The sequence below is a fragment of the Lynx canadensis genome, chromosome X (genome assembly GCF_007474595.2).
Source record: "Lynx canadensis isolate LIC74 chromosome X, mLynCan4.pri.v2, whole genome shotgun sequence".
NCBI classification, from domain to species: Eukaryota; Metazoa; Chordata; class Mammalia; order Carnivora; family Felidae; genus Lynx; species Lynx canadensis.
Window position 1 is genome coordinate 58,883,683 of NC_044321.2, and position 15,132 is coordinate 58,898,814.

The 15,132-nt window shown below is 37.2% G+C and overlaps 1 protein-coding gene across 1 annotated transcript in view; it reads left to right on the plus strand.

Moving 5' to 3' along the window:
* Window positions 1-15,132, plus strand: part of SLC16A2 (solute carrier family 16 member 2) — a 158,017-nt gene that overhangs the window by 128,574 nt on the left and 14,311 nt on the right. The gene's annotated exons all lie outside the window — the stretch shown is intronic.

A 15,132-nucleotide genomic window follows, 5' to 3' on the forward strand; every position in this document is an offset into this window, starting at 1 on the left:
ACATGCCTTCCTCACTAAACACAATACATTCTAGCTTTTGATTTAAAGTGAGAGACATGCAACTCTTCATTTCACTTGAATACTTAAAAGCCATTGTACGGTTAACTGGCCTAATTTCAATATTGTTGTGTCTCAGAGAATAAAGAGGCCTGAGGAGGGGGAGAGAGATGGTTGGTGGAGCAATCAGAGCACACACAACATGTATCCATTAAGTTTGCCATCTTATATGGACACAGTTCATGGTGCCCCCAAACAATTACAATAAATAGTTAACATCAAAGGTCACTGATCACAAATCATCATAACAAATACAATAATAATTAAAAATTTTGAAATATTGCAAGAATTACCAAAATGTGACACACAGGCATAATGTGAGCAAATCCTTTTGAAGAAATGGCGCCAATAGACTTGTTCACTGAAGGGTTGCCACAAACCTCCAACTTGTAAGAAAAATCCCTCAATGTCTGTGAAGCACAATAAAGTGAAGCACAGTGAAATAAGGTATGCCTATATTTTTCATGTTTCACAACCATCACAGGTGTCAGTTGCTTCATTGAAATCTCTTTGTCTTATACACGAGCAAGAGTAATATGGGGAACATAAAAATTCCCTAGCTTTGAGTCCAAGGACTATCAAAAGTTCTAGAAAACCTTTGCCCATGCTTCATATTTGCCAAAAAAGGAAACTGAGTTCAAGGAAGATAAAGGATAACCAATAGCATCAAAACATCATCATTATTATAATGATTATGGGTTCTTTTTTAAATATAGTCACCCCTTATTTTTCTTTTTCTAAGTTTCTTCTGAAAAACCTTTACTTCTATCAATCCTTCAAATACATATCTCTTATATCATACTATTCTTTTTCAGTTATTAATCTAGCTATTAGATTACCTTTCTTTCCCTTAATATAGCAATTTTTCTTTCACTTGGAATGTCTGACTTGCCTGAAAATCTATAAATAGAAATTTTTACTCTAGTCTTGAACCATGGAATTTATATTTTGTAATGCCTTATTTTTTTTAAATGTTCCCTATTCTACAGTGAGATCCTTGAAGGCAAGAACCATATGTCACTCATTTATCAATCTCAGTGTCCTTATAGCCATGTGTTTGGGCCAGAGAGGATGTTAAATAACTGTTGAATAAATGAATATCATATATGGATGGCTTAATTTTTCACAATATACATTTAGCATTAAAAACTATATCAAGGTACTTTTCCATATTCCTCCCATGAAGTATGGCTAAAAACACTGGGCACTGTATACAAAGCAAATATAAAAGGCTGAAAGGTAGAGAGAAGTTGATGGGCCAGGGACCTCAGGACCCAAGGAACAACACAGCAGTGAATGAAACAGTTTTTATTTTGCCACATATATCTTAGACCTGGAACTGAAAAAGCCAACAACCCAGAAGTACCAATGGATAAGCTGCTAGAAAATCCTGATTTTTCTAGCTAAACGACCAGGAAGGGGGTAGCACAGCAAGACAGAACACTTTTATTTTATTTTATTTATTTATTTATTTATTTATTTATTTTAGAACACTTTTAAATAACCACTCTGCTCCAGCCAAACACCATGGGGAAAAAAATTCATCTGACTTTTGTCAGCAAAGTCCTAGTGGGGAGCCTAGACTTCTACACTCACCCAATTGTAACAAGGTGCCCCAAACTACCCCCACCATGCTTAAGTAGTATCAAAGAAAACCGAGTGGAGAGCTAAGAATTTCATTCCATCTCAGTGGCAAGAAGGCCTACTCCTCCCCCATTGCATCAATAGAGGGAGCCTGGACTTTCATCCTTCCAGACTTTAACCTTTGACTCTCTTCCCACTCCTGGAGAGATGCCAAGGTGTGTCAGTGAAGGCCTATCTTTTAACAATGTTCATTATAGCATCAGTTAAAGCAATGTGGGAAATAATGAGCAATCACTACCCCTCTTATCCAAGAAAATATCAGAGGAGGTCCAGTGGGGATCTTGAACACCAGCCCCTGCTCAGCAGTAACAAGGCATCCATCCTTCACAGGGTATCAATGGAGGCTAAACAAGAAACCTAGACTTCCACCCCCATCTTTTCTACCCCATCTAGCAATAATGAAGTGGTGCCTTACTGGCACAGTGTCATAGTAGGCTTGCTAAAACACAAGATTTAAATAAGATCCAGAGTCTTATAATATCCAAAATGTCTAGGATAGAAAACCACTTGTCACAGCAAAGTCTGGGGAAATCTCAACTTCAATGAGAAAAGATAGTTAACTAACGCCAGCACCAAGGTGACACAGATGTGGGAATTATTTGACAAGGATATATAAAGCAACCATCCTAAAAATGCTTCAATGAGCAACTACAATACTTGAAACAAATGAAAAAAATACTGTCTCAGCAAATAAATATAAAATATAAAGAAGAAACAAATGGACATTTTAGAATGAAAAAATACAACTGAAATAATGATAATAAGAGCCTCATTGGATAGGCTCCATGAAAGAATAGAGAGGACAGAGGAAATAATCAGTGAACTTGAAGATAGAATGAATGATAAAAATTATCAAGTCTGAACAACAGAGAGAAAAAAAAAACTGAAAAAAAAATGAACAGAGCCTCAAGGAACTGTGGGACTCTAACAAAAAATGCAACATTCCTGTCATCAGAAGAGTCCTGGATGGAAAGGAGAAAGGAGATGGGGCTGAAAAAGTACTCAAAGAAGTAGTGACTAAAAATTTTCCAAATTAGGAAAAGACAAACCTACAGTATCAAGAAGTTGAGTGAATCCCAAAGAGAATGAACTCAAAGAAATTTATGCCAAGATATATCATAATCAAACTTCTTAAATCTAAACACACAAAATACTCTTGAAAACAGTGAGAGAGAAATGACACCTTAACCAAGGAGGAAAAACATTCAAATGACAGTGGATTTCTTATCAGAAACCATAAAGGGCAGAAGGAAGAAGTGGCACATGTTTCAAGTGCTGAAAGAAAAAATTTGTAAACCCGGAATTGCATATCTAATGAAAATATCATTTTAGGAGTGAAGGGGAAATCAAGATATTCTTAGATGAATGAAAACTAAGAGAATTTGTCACTAGCAAACTGAGCCTAAATGAATGGCCAAAGCAAGTTCTTTAAATAGAAAGGAAACAATAAAAGAAGGAGCTTTGAAAGAAGGGCGAGAAAACAAAAAGTAAAATTATGGATACATACAATAGACTTTCCTTCTTTGGTGTTATCTAAATTATGTCTAACAGTTGACCCTAAAATTATATTGATTCCTGATGTGGTTATCAATGTATATAAAACAAATATTTAAGACAATTTTATTATAAATGAGGGCGAGTGAAAGGACATGAAGGAAGTTAGGTTATTACATTCCACTCAAACTGGTGAAATGTCAACATCAATAAACTGATAAGTTATATACATGTAATATAATAGCTAGAGCAACCACTAAAATATATACAAAAGGAGACACTCAAAAGCACTATAGATAAATCAAAATGGAATTCTAAAAACTGTTAAAAGAAACTTCAGGCAGGTGGGGAAAAGGGAAATAGAGGAAGGGAAAACAGAGGGAACAGAAAACAAAAGTTAAATGACTGTACATATCAATGATTATGTCCATTGTGAATGTTCTAAACACATCAAGTAAAAGACAGAGATTAGTAGAGTGGATAGAAAAAACAAAAAACATGTCCGAACTATATGCTGTTTACAAAAAACTCACTGCAAATATGTATCTCCAGGGAATTATACTGGGTGAAAAAAAGGCAATTTTCAGAGGTCATATACTTTATGAGTCTATTTATGTAACTTTCTTAAAATAATATTATAGAGATGTGAAACAAATTGGTGGTTGCCCAGGAATAGTAGGAAAGTGGACTGAGTGTGACTATGAAGGAGTAGCACAAAGGAGATGTTTGTGGTGATGGAACAGTTCTGCATCTTGATTGAAGTGGTGGTTACATGAATCTACACGTATAATAAAATGACATAAAACTATACACATATAATGTACCAATGTAAATTTCCTGGTTTTGATATTTTAGTATAGTTACATAAGATGTAACCATTGGGGGGCATTGGGTGAAGTATCCACAAGAGTTCTCTGGATTATCTTGGCTATTTCCTGTGAATTTATAATTATTTAAAAATTTAAAAGTTTAAAAGAAATCAAAACAAACTGATCTTTTAAAAATCTGTATTAAAAAACCTACAGCTAACATCATACTTAATGATGATAAGCTTGAAGCTTTCCTACTAAGATCAGGTAAGGCAAAGGTATCACCTCTTACCACTCTCATTCAATATCATACTGGAAGTTCTAGCTAATGTAATAATGCAAGAAAAGGAAATAACAGGAATATAGATTAAGAAAGAAGATATAAGGGTGCCTGGGTGGCTCAGTCAGTTGGGCATCCGACTTTGGCTCAGGTCATGATCTCTCCATTCCTGAGTTTGAGCCTCACATTGGGCTCTGTGCTGCCAGCTTGGAGCCTGGAGCCTGCCTCAGATTCTGAGTCTCCCTCTCTCTCTGCCCCTCCCCCACTTGCACTCTCTCTCTGATAAAAAAAAACACATGTTTTTTAAAAAGAAAGAAGACATAAAACTGTCTTTGTTCACAGATGGCATGATAATCTATGTAGAAAATCTGAAAGAACCAACAAAAAACTCCTGGAACTAATAAGTGATTATAGCAAGTTTGCAGGATACAAAGTTAATATACAAAAGTCAATTGCTTTCCTATATATCAGTAATGAACAAGCAGAATTTGAGATTTAAAAATGATTACCATTTAGGGGCATCTGGGTGGTTCAGTCAGTTAAGCATCCAACTCTTGATCTCGGCTCAGGTCATGATCTCACGATTCATGAGTTTAAGCCCTGCATCAGGCTCTGTGCTGACAGCATGACCCCTGGTTGGGATTCTGTCTCTCCCTCTCTCTGCCCCTTCCCTGCTCACTCTCACTCTCTCTCTCTCTCAAAATAAATAAATAAACCTTGAAAAAGTGAATACATTTATATTAGAACCCCCAAAATGAAATAGGTTTAAATCTAACAAAATACATACAAAGTGTATATGATGAAAACTACAAAACTCTGAATAATGAAATAAAAAAAGAACTAAATAAATGTTCATGCATAAGAAGACTCAATTCTTCCCAAATTGATATATAGATTCAACACAATACCAATAAAAATTCAAGTTAGGTATTTTGTGGATATCAACAAAATGAACCTAAACTTTACATGGAGAGGCAAAATATTCCAAATAGCCAATGCAATAATAGAGGAAGTGAACAAAGTTAGAGGATGTCACTATCCAACTTCAAGGATTACTTTAAAGCTACAATATTCAAGACACTGTAGGATTGATGAAAGAATATACAAATAGATCGGTGGAAGAGAATAGAGAGCACAGAAATAGATCCACATAAATATAGCCAACTAAGACAAAGAAGCAAGGGCAATACAATAGAACAAAGACAGTTTTCTTTTTCAACAAATGGTGCTGGAACAACTGGGCATCCACATGCAAAAAATGAATCTAGACACAGACTTTACAACCTTCAAAAATTAACTCAGAATGGATCATAGACCTAAATATAAAATACAACACTATAAAACTCCTAGAAAATAGCCTATGAAAAAAACCTAAAAGACCTTGGGTAAGACAATGACTTCTTAGAAATGACACCAAAGGTACAATCCATGAATAATTCATAATGTGAACTTCATTAAATTAAAACCTTCTGTTCTATGAGAGAAAATGGCAAAGGAATGAGAAAGTAAGCCACAGACTGGGAGAAAATATTTGCAAAATATATACCTGATAAAAGACTATTATTCAAAATATAAAAATTACTCTTAAAACTCAACAATAAGAAAATGAACAACCAAACTAAAAAATGGGCCAAAGATAAACAGAAACTATCAAAGAAAACACACACAGATCTCACAGGTTAATGGTGGTGGAATAGGCAGCCCTAGGTTCACCTTGTCCCATGAACACAACTAAATAACTATCAAATTATCCTAAATTCCTCAGAAATTGACCTGAAGACCAAAAGAAAGAACTCCACAACTTAAGGAAGAGAAGAGGCCACACTGAAGAAGGTAGGAAGTGTGGAAATGTGGTTTAGAGGAGAAATGGATCACAGATGCTGAGAGGGAGGGAGCCATGGTCATAGAGAAAGGCGAGAAAGAGAGGAGCAGACAAGGGAATGCATAAGGAGAATGTTTCCCCAAAGCCATTGTCATGGAAAAAAGGGCTGAATTTTGTAAGTCTCTGCAGTCAGTGGGACTTAAAGTCTGGAGTTTTAAGCTGAGCCAATGGACTCGGCTAAGATAGAGCAAGGAGGGCAATGCACTGCTCCTGAAGAGAAGGCAGGCAAACAACTGGGGATAGGCAGTGTGGAAATAGCAATCTGAAGAGTGCCTGGGGTACACAGTGGGGAGGTTATTCACTCTTCTCGGAACAGTCCCTGAGAGGCAGCATTCATGGAGACACTTAAGGAGCTAGTAAGTTACTCCCTCTCCTGCCCCTCAGATTAAACACAGAGCCACCTGTGGGAAACAGCACCGTGCTGACACTGGCTGCCAAACTTGCATACACCAAGCCCCACCACCCGTGTGCTCTGGTGGGATTGCCCTTCTCAGTCACACGTGCCTCAGTCCCAGTGTAGCAGGCCCCTTCCCCAGAAGACTAACACAAACCCCTGCCCACACTATGTCTCTTAACCAGAGAGTTTTGCAGGGCCTTAGTTCTGGTAGAGGAAGTGGCCAGTCTAATATCACAAGCAGACCATAGGGCATCTAGTTAAAACGTGCCACGTTCAGGCCAGAGACCAAATACTGCCCACAACAGGCAAGGAGAACCTCTGCAGATGACTGGCCTGAGGACAGAGCAGTCAAAACACAACAACAGAGGGTATGCAGTGTACACCAGAGACACTTCCTGAAGCGCCAGGTCCTGGGAACGAATGACCTCTTCTTCATAAGGGCATTAATTTCAGAAATAGGAGACATAACTGCCTTTTCTAATATAGAGAAGAAGGCAGAGATTTTGACAAAATGCAAAGAAAGAGGGATTTATCCCAAATGAAAGAACAAATGAGTCTACAGACAGAAATCTAAGCGAAAGAGATATAAGTAACCTTCCTGATGGAGAATTTAAAGCAACAATCACAAGGATACTCACTGGGCTTGAGAAAATAATAGAAGATATCAATGAGACCCTTACCACAGAGATAAAAGAGTTAAAAAGAATCTGAGATGAAGAGTGCAATAAATGAGATTGGAAACAGGCTTTATGCAATGAACAGTAGGCTGGAAGAAGCAGAAGAATGAATTAGTGACCTAGACGACAAAGCAATGGAAAGTGAGGAATCTAAACCAAAGAGAGAAAGAAGAATTATGCAACACGAGAATAGACCTAGGCAACTCAGTGACTCCATCAAAAATAATAACATTTGTATTATAGGATCTCAGAAGAAAAAGAGAAAAGGGGGCAGACAATTTATTTGAAGAAATAATAGCTGAAAACTCCCCTAATCTAGGGAAGGAAACAGATGTCCAGGTCAAGGAGGCACAGAGAACTCCCATCAAAAAAAAAAAAAAAAAAAGCAGGCCAACACCAAGACATATTGTAATTAAATTGGCAAAATATCGTGGTAAAGAAAAATCCTAAAAGCAGCGGGAAAAAAGGCCTTAATTTACAACAGAGAACCCAAAAGGCTAGCTAGGGACTTCTCAACAGACTCTTGGCAAGGCAGAAGGGAGTGGCATGATATATTCAAAATGCTGAATGGGAAAAATCTGCAGCCAAAAATACTCTATCCAGCAAGGATATCATCCAGAAGAGGAGAGATAGTCTCCCACATAAACAAAAACTAAAAGAGTTTGTGACCACTAAACCAGTCATGCAAGAAATATTAAAGGGGACTCTTTGAAGGTAAAAGAAAGACCAAAAGTGACAAAGGCAAGAAAGGATCAGAGAAAAGCTTAGGGAAAAAAAAAACAACAAGAAAACAAGTAATAAAATGGCAATAAATATGTATCTATCAATAATTACTGTGGATGTAAGTGGACTAAACACTTAAATCAAAAGACATAGGGTGTCAGAATGGATAAAAAAAAGACCATCTCTACACTGCCTACAAGAGACTCATTTCAGAGCTAAAGACACCTGCAGAATGAAAGTGAGGGGGTAGAGAAAAATTTATCAAATGAAAGGAGGTTAAAAGAAAGCCAGAATAACAATACTTATATCTAATAAACTAGACTTTAAAACAAAGAATGTAAGGAGCACCTGGGTAGCTCTGTTGGTTAAATGCCCGACTCTTGATTTCAACTAAGGTCATGATCTCATGGTTCATGGGATCGAGATGTGTCAGGGCTCCACACTGAAAGCATGGAACCTGCTTGAGATTCTCTCTCTCCTTCTCTCTCTGCCCCTTCCCTACTCACACTCTTTCTCAAAATAAATAAACTTAATACAAAGAAAAGTAGCATTAAAACAAAGACTGTATCAAGAGACAGAGAAGGGCACTATGTCATCATAAAGTGGACAATCCAAAAAGATCTAACAACTGTAAATATTTATGCACCCAACATGGAGCACTCAAATATATAAAACAATTAATGAGAAACACAAAAGAACTAATTGATAATAATACAAAAATTATAGGGGGCTTTAATACCCCACATACCTCAAAGGACAGATCATCTAAACAGAAAATAAACAAGGAAACAATGGTTTGAAATGACACACTGGACCAGATGGATTTAACAGATGCATTCAGAACCTTTCATCCTAAAACAGCAGAACACACATTTTTTTCAAGTGCACATGGAACATTATCCAGAATAGATCACATATTAGGCCCCAAGACAGGTTTCAAAAAATATAAGAAGATTGAAGTTGCACCATGCAACTTTTCTGACCACAACACGGTGACTTCTAGAACTACAAGAAAAATCTGGAAAGACCATAAATACATGGTGGTTAAACAATATGCTACTAAAAAATGAATGGATCAACCAGGAAATCAAAGAAGAAATTAAAAAAATACATGGAAACAAATGAAAAGGAAAACAAAATAGTCCAAAACCTTTGGGATGTAGCAAAAGTGGTCCTAAGAGGGAAGTGTATAGCAATACAGGCCTACAACAAGAAGCAAGAAAAGTCTCAAATAAACAATCTAACCTTACACCTAAAGAAGCTAGAAAAATAACATTAAATGAAGCCTAAAGGCAGCAGAAGGAAGGAAAAAATAAATACGAGAGCAGAAATAAATGATAAAGAGACTAAGAAAACAATAGAACAGGTCAAAGAAATCAGGAACTGGTTCTTTGAAAACATTGATAAAATTGATAAACCCCTAGCAAGACTTATCAAAAAAGAAAAGAGAAAGGACCCAAATTAATAAGATCACAAATGAGAGAGGAGAAAGAACAACCAACAACACAGAAATCCAAACAATTATAAGAGAATATTATGAAAAACTGTATGCCGACAAATTAAACAACCTGAAAGAAATGGATAAATTCCTAGGAACATATAAACTACCAAAGCTGAAAGAGGAAGAAAAATAAAAAAACTTGAAGAAACCAATAACCTGAAAAGAAATTGAATCAGTCATCAAAATCTCTCAACAAAAAGTCCAGGACCAGATGGTTTCACAGGTGAATTCTACCAAACATTTAAAGAAGAGTTAATACATGTTCTTCTCAAACTATTCCAAAAAAATAGAACCGGAAGTAAAACTTCTAAATTTATTCCATGAGGCCAGCATTACCTGATACCAAAATCAGATAAAGACTTAGATAAAAAAGAGAACTACAGGCCAATATCCCTGAACATGGATGCAAAAATCCTCAATAAAATACTAGCAAACTAAATCCAACAACATTGAAGGAATCATTCACCATGACGAAGTGGGATTTATTTCTGGGTTTCAAAGGTGGTTCAATATTCACACATCAACGTGATACAGCACATTAATAAGAGAAAGGATAAGTACCATGTGATGATTTTAATAGATGCAGAAATGGCATTTGATAAAGTACAACATCCACTCATGATAAAAACACTCAACAAAGTAGATTTAGAGGGAGCATATCTCAACGTAACAAAGGTCATATATGAAAACCCCACAGCTAACATAATCCTCAATGGGGAAAAAGTGAAAGTTTTTCCTCTATGGTCAGGAAGAAGACAGGGATGTCCATTCTCACCACTCTTTTTTTTCATTCCCACCGCTCTTATTTAAAATAGTACTGGATAGGGGCACCTGGGTGGTTCAGTCGGTTAAGTATCTGACTTCAGCATAGGTCATGATCTCACAGTTCATGGGTTCAATCCCCACATCGGGCTCTGTGGTGACACAGAGCCTGGAGCCTGCTTTGGATTCTGTATCTCCCTCACTCTCTGCCCCTCACCCACTCATGCTCTGTCTCTCTCTCAAAAATAAACATTAAAAAAAATTGAACACGATCTAGCAATTGTGTTCCCTAGTATTTAACCAAATATGTCAAAAATGTTTGTCTACACAAAAATTTGCACACAAATGTTTATAGCAGATTTATTCATAATTGCCAAAATGTGGAAGCAAGCAAGTTGTCCTTCTGTAGGTGAGTTGATAAACTTTGGTACATCCAGACAATGGAATATTATTCAGTGCTAAAAAGAAATGAGCAATTAAGCCATGAAAAGACATGGAGGAAGCTTAAATGCAAATTACTAAGTGAAAGAAGCCAATCTGAAAAGGCTACACACTATATGACTCCAACTATATAACATTCTGGAAAATGCAAAACTATGAAGACAGTAAAAAGGTCAGTGGTTGCCAGAGGTTGGAAGGGTGAGGCAGGATGAATAGGTGGAGTACAGGATTTGTAGTGAAAATATTCTGTATGATACCATAATTATGGATACATGTCATTAACCAAAAAATTCTATATCAAATATAATTTAAATTTTCTTTGTACAAAAGTTACCTTCAAGCCCAATCATCAGTTTTAGTTGTACTGTAAATATTCAGAAAGGTCAAACAATGGTGAATAATGGTGAGTTCTAGTTGGTTAAATGTCAGCAAGATGATTTGGTGACTATACATAATTTTTTCCTCTTTGACAATATACTTGAACTATGCTTTTTGGGAAAATCCTGCCAGAATAAAATACATACATCATAAATGAGACCTCCTGTTGGCACTTTCTACTTCTCTGCCCCCTCTCCTTTTTTTTAATAACATCAGATTTATTGAGCTATAATTTACATATGGTAATAGTCACTCTTTTTATATGCTCAGTTCTATGAATTTTGACAAAAGAATATCATCACCACATTAAGATATATAACATTTCATCACTCCAGAAAGTTCCCTCCTGCTCTCCTGTAATGAATCCTCTCCCTACACCCATCCTTCCTCCTGGTATCCACCAATCTGTTTTTCTGTCCCCATAATTTTGTCTTTTCCAGAACTTTATGTAAATAAAATCATTTGTGTCTAGCTTCTTTCACTTACTGTAATGTCTTTGAGAATTGTTGAAGTTGTTACTGGTATCAGTAGTTCATTCTTGTTTATTGCAAAGTTGTATTCCACTGTATTAATGTATTACCCACTTATTTATCCATTTACCAGTTGAAGTACATTTTGAGTTATTGCCAAGTTTTGGCAGTTATAAAAAAGGCTACCATAAACATCTAGGCATAGGTTTCTCTGTGGACATAAGTTTTCATTTATTTTGGGTAAATACCTAGGAGTGGTATTTCAAGCTCATGTGGCAATTGCATGTTTAACTTTATAAGAATCTGCCAAACTGTTTTCCAAAGTTGGTATACCATTCTGCATTACCACCAGCAGTGCATGAGATTTCCAGTTCCTCTACATCCTCCCCAGTACTAGGTATTGCAATTTCTTAAAAGCCTTTTTAGTGGGTATGTAGCGGTATCTCACTGTGGCTTTCATATGCATTTCTTGAATGATTAATGATATTGAGCATATTTTCACGTGCTTAATTGACATTCATTGTGTGTGTGTGTGTGTGTGTGTGTGTGTGTTTATATGTGTGAAATGTCTGTTCAAATCTTTCCCTTCATGTTTTAACCTGGATTGCTTGCTTTATTGTTGAGTTGTGAGAGTCAACACTGTGTTCTGGATACCAGTCTCTTATCATATCTATGTGCTATAAATATTTTCCCCAGCCTGTGGCTTGCTTTTTACACTTTGATAACAGTATTTATCAGAAGTTTTAAATTTTGATAAAGTCTGATGTATCAATGTTTTTCTTTTATGGATCATACTTTTTGTTAATATCTGTGAAATCTTTGCCTAATTAAAGGTCAGAAAGATTTTCTCCTATACTTTGTTCTGTAAGTTTTTTAGTTTTAAGTTTTACATATAAGCCTATGATCCATTTGTATTAATTTTTGTATATGGTGTGACTATTGGTATTTATAAAGCTCTCTTAAATATGATTATCTCTGATTATTATTTATTTTTGTTAATATTCATTTATTTTTGAGAGAGAGAAAGAGAGACGGAGCATGAGCAAGGGAGGGGCAGCGAGACAGGGAGACACAGAATCCAAAGCAGGCTCCAGGCTCTGAGCTGTCAGCACAGAGCCCGTTGCGGGGCTTGAACCCACAAACCGTCAGATCATGACCTGAGTTGAAGTTGGATGCTCAACCGACTGAGCCATCCAGGTGCCCCACCTCTGATTATTATTTAAAAGAAAACTTGGGGACGCCTGGGTGGCTCAGTCAGTTAAGTGCCCAACTTCGGCTCAGGTCATGATCTCACAGTTCGTGGGTTCAAGCCCTGCGTTGGGCTCTGTGCTGACAGCTTGGAACCTGGAGCCTGCTTCAGATTTTGTGACTCCCTCTCTCTCTGCCCCTCCCCTGTTTGTGCTCTGTCTCTCTCTCTCAAGAATAAATAAGCATTTAGCATTACACTCTCCAGTTCCATCCACGTTGCTACAAAGGGCCATATTTCATTCTTTCTCATTGCCACGTAGTACTCCATTGTGTATATAAACCACAATTTCTTTATCCATTCATCAGTTGATGGACATTTAGGCTCTTTCCATAATTTGCCTATTGTTGAGAGTGCTGCTATAAACATTGGGGTACAAGTGCCCCTATGCATCAGTACTCCTGTATCCCTTGGGTAAATTCCTAGCAGTGTTACTGCTGGGTCATAGGGTAGATATGCTAAGTGAAATAAGCCATACAGAGAAAGACAGATACCATATGTTTTCACTGTTATGTGGATCCTGAGAAACTTAACAGAAACACATGGGGGAAGGGAAAGGAAAAAAAAGAGGTTAGAGTGGGAGAGAGCCAAAGCATAAGAGACTCTTAAAAACTGAGAACAAACTGAGGGTTGATGGGGGTGGGAGGGAGGGGAGGGTGGGTGATGGGTATTGAAGAGGGCATATTTTGGGATGAGCACTGGGTGTTCTATGGAAACCAATTTGACAATAAATTTCATATATTGAAAAAGAAGAATAAGTAAGCATTAAAAAAAAGAAAAGAAAACTTGGAGGAAGGCACATCGGGAATTTTAATCCTTATTTTGCAGATGAGAAAACTGAGGATTAGAGAAGTGCTGTGTGACTTGCTCAAGGTCCCACAGCTGATAAGAAGTGAAATTTCACAGCAAGAGGTAAAATTGTGATGAGAGACTTCAGGTTTCCTGCTGTCCCAGGCCGGTACTTTTGAAGCCAGGCAGCTAGGACTCACGTTAGTGCCCTGGAAAGCAAAGATTCCCAATGGAAATCTGAGCAACCAATTAGGCACTGAGATAAGAGACACAGATGGTGAACTAGCCCTGACCAAACTCAGACTGCACTTCTCTGACTGACTTGGGGTTATACAACTGAAGACAGCCAGAAGCTGGCCTGGCACCATGCTCAGGTGATACTCAATGAATGGTTGTTTTTTTGTTTTTTGTTTTGAGAGAGAGAGAGAGAGAGAGAGAGAGAGAGAGTTGGGGAGAGGGGAAGAGGAAGAGAGAATCAAGCAGGCTCCATACCCAGTGCAGAGCCCAATGCAGGGCTCAATTCCACAACCCTGGGATCATGACCTGAGCCAAAGTCAAGAGTTGGGTGCTCAACTGACTGAATCACCCAGGCTCTCCTCAATGAATGCTTTTAGATGATGATGATGATGATGATTTGGAAAATGGTCAGACAAGAGCTCTGAAAGCAATTACAGAGTTAGAAATAGAAGCTAAGGGAAGAAGTTAATGAAACTAATATTACTTAGACTAGAAAAGAGGCCAAAGAAGAAACTTGATAACAGCTTTAAAAGAAAAAAACAACTTGAGCTTTCTGAGGGCTAAGCAAAGGGAAGTGGACTAGATGAATCTAGTAAAAGGGTAAATTTCTTCCTTCCTGTTGAGGATTGTTATGGACACTTGAGAGCATTTATAAACATAATAAACTCTTTTTATTTGAGCTTACATTCAGGGATTTGCCAAACATGGGCTCTGATGAAGGATTTCAGCATGAGGGTTGCATGACCTCTTGCACAGTGTCCTTAGAAATCTCTGGGTGGCTCCTAAATCTGCCCTATGTCCTCATACAATTTGAGGAGGCCTTTGTGGACTTCCCTGCTCCTTAGTCTTAGCATCTTTACAGGACTGTTCCAATGCCCAACACAAGCCTTACTTTAGCTCCTCAAGGCTTAATTAATTCCTATACTCCTTGGCCCTGAAGCCAAGTGGAACAATGCTCAAGGCTATAAATTTGGCTCAGAATGCCCAGAAGGGCCTAAAATGCTGGCTAGTCCAAATATGATACCAATTCTTAAATCCCTGTTTTATATCTAACATCTGCTTGCACACCTCCAATTATGGGAAGCTTCATTCATCCCCATAGAAGACATAATACAATGAACTTTGGACTAGGAATGAGGAGAGTTGGGTTTGAGTCCCAGATCTGCCACTAACTTGCTGTGTGATTTTTGTCAAGTCCCTTCACATTTATGGGCCTATTTCTTTATCAGTAAAATGGTAGTGGAGGAATCTCTTTGTTTTAGTTTATGTTGGTTTCATTGCTGTAACAAATGGCCCTCAAAAATTCAGTGACAAGAAGTTTGTTTCTTTTTAAAATTTTTTATTT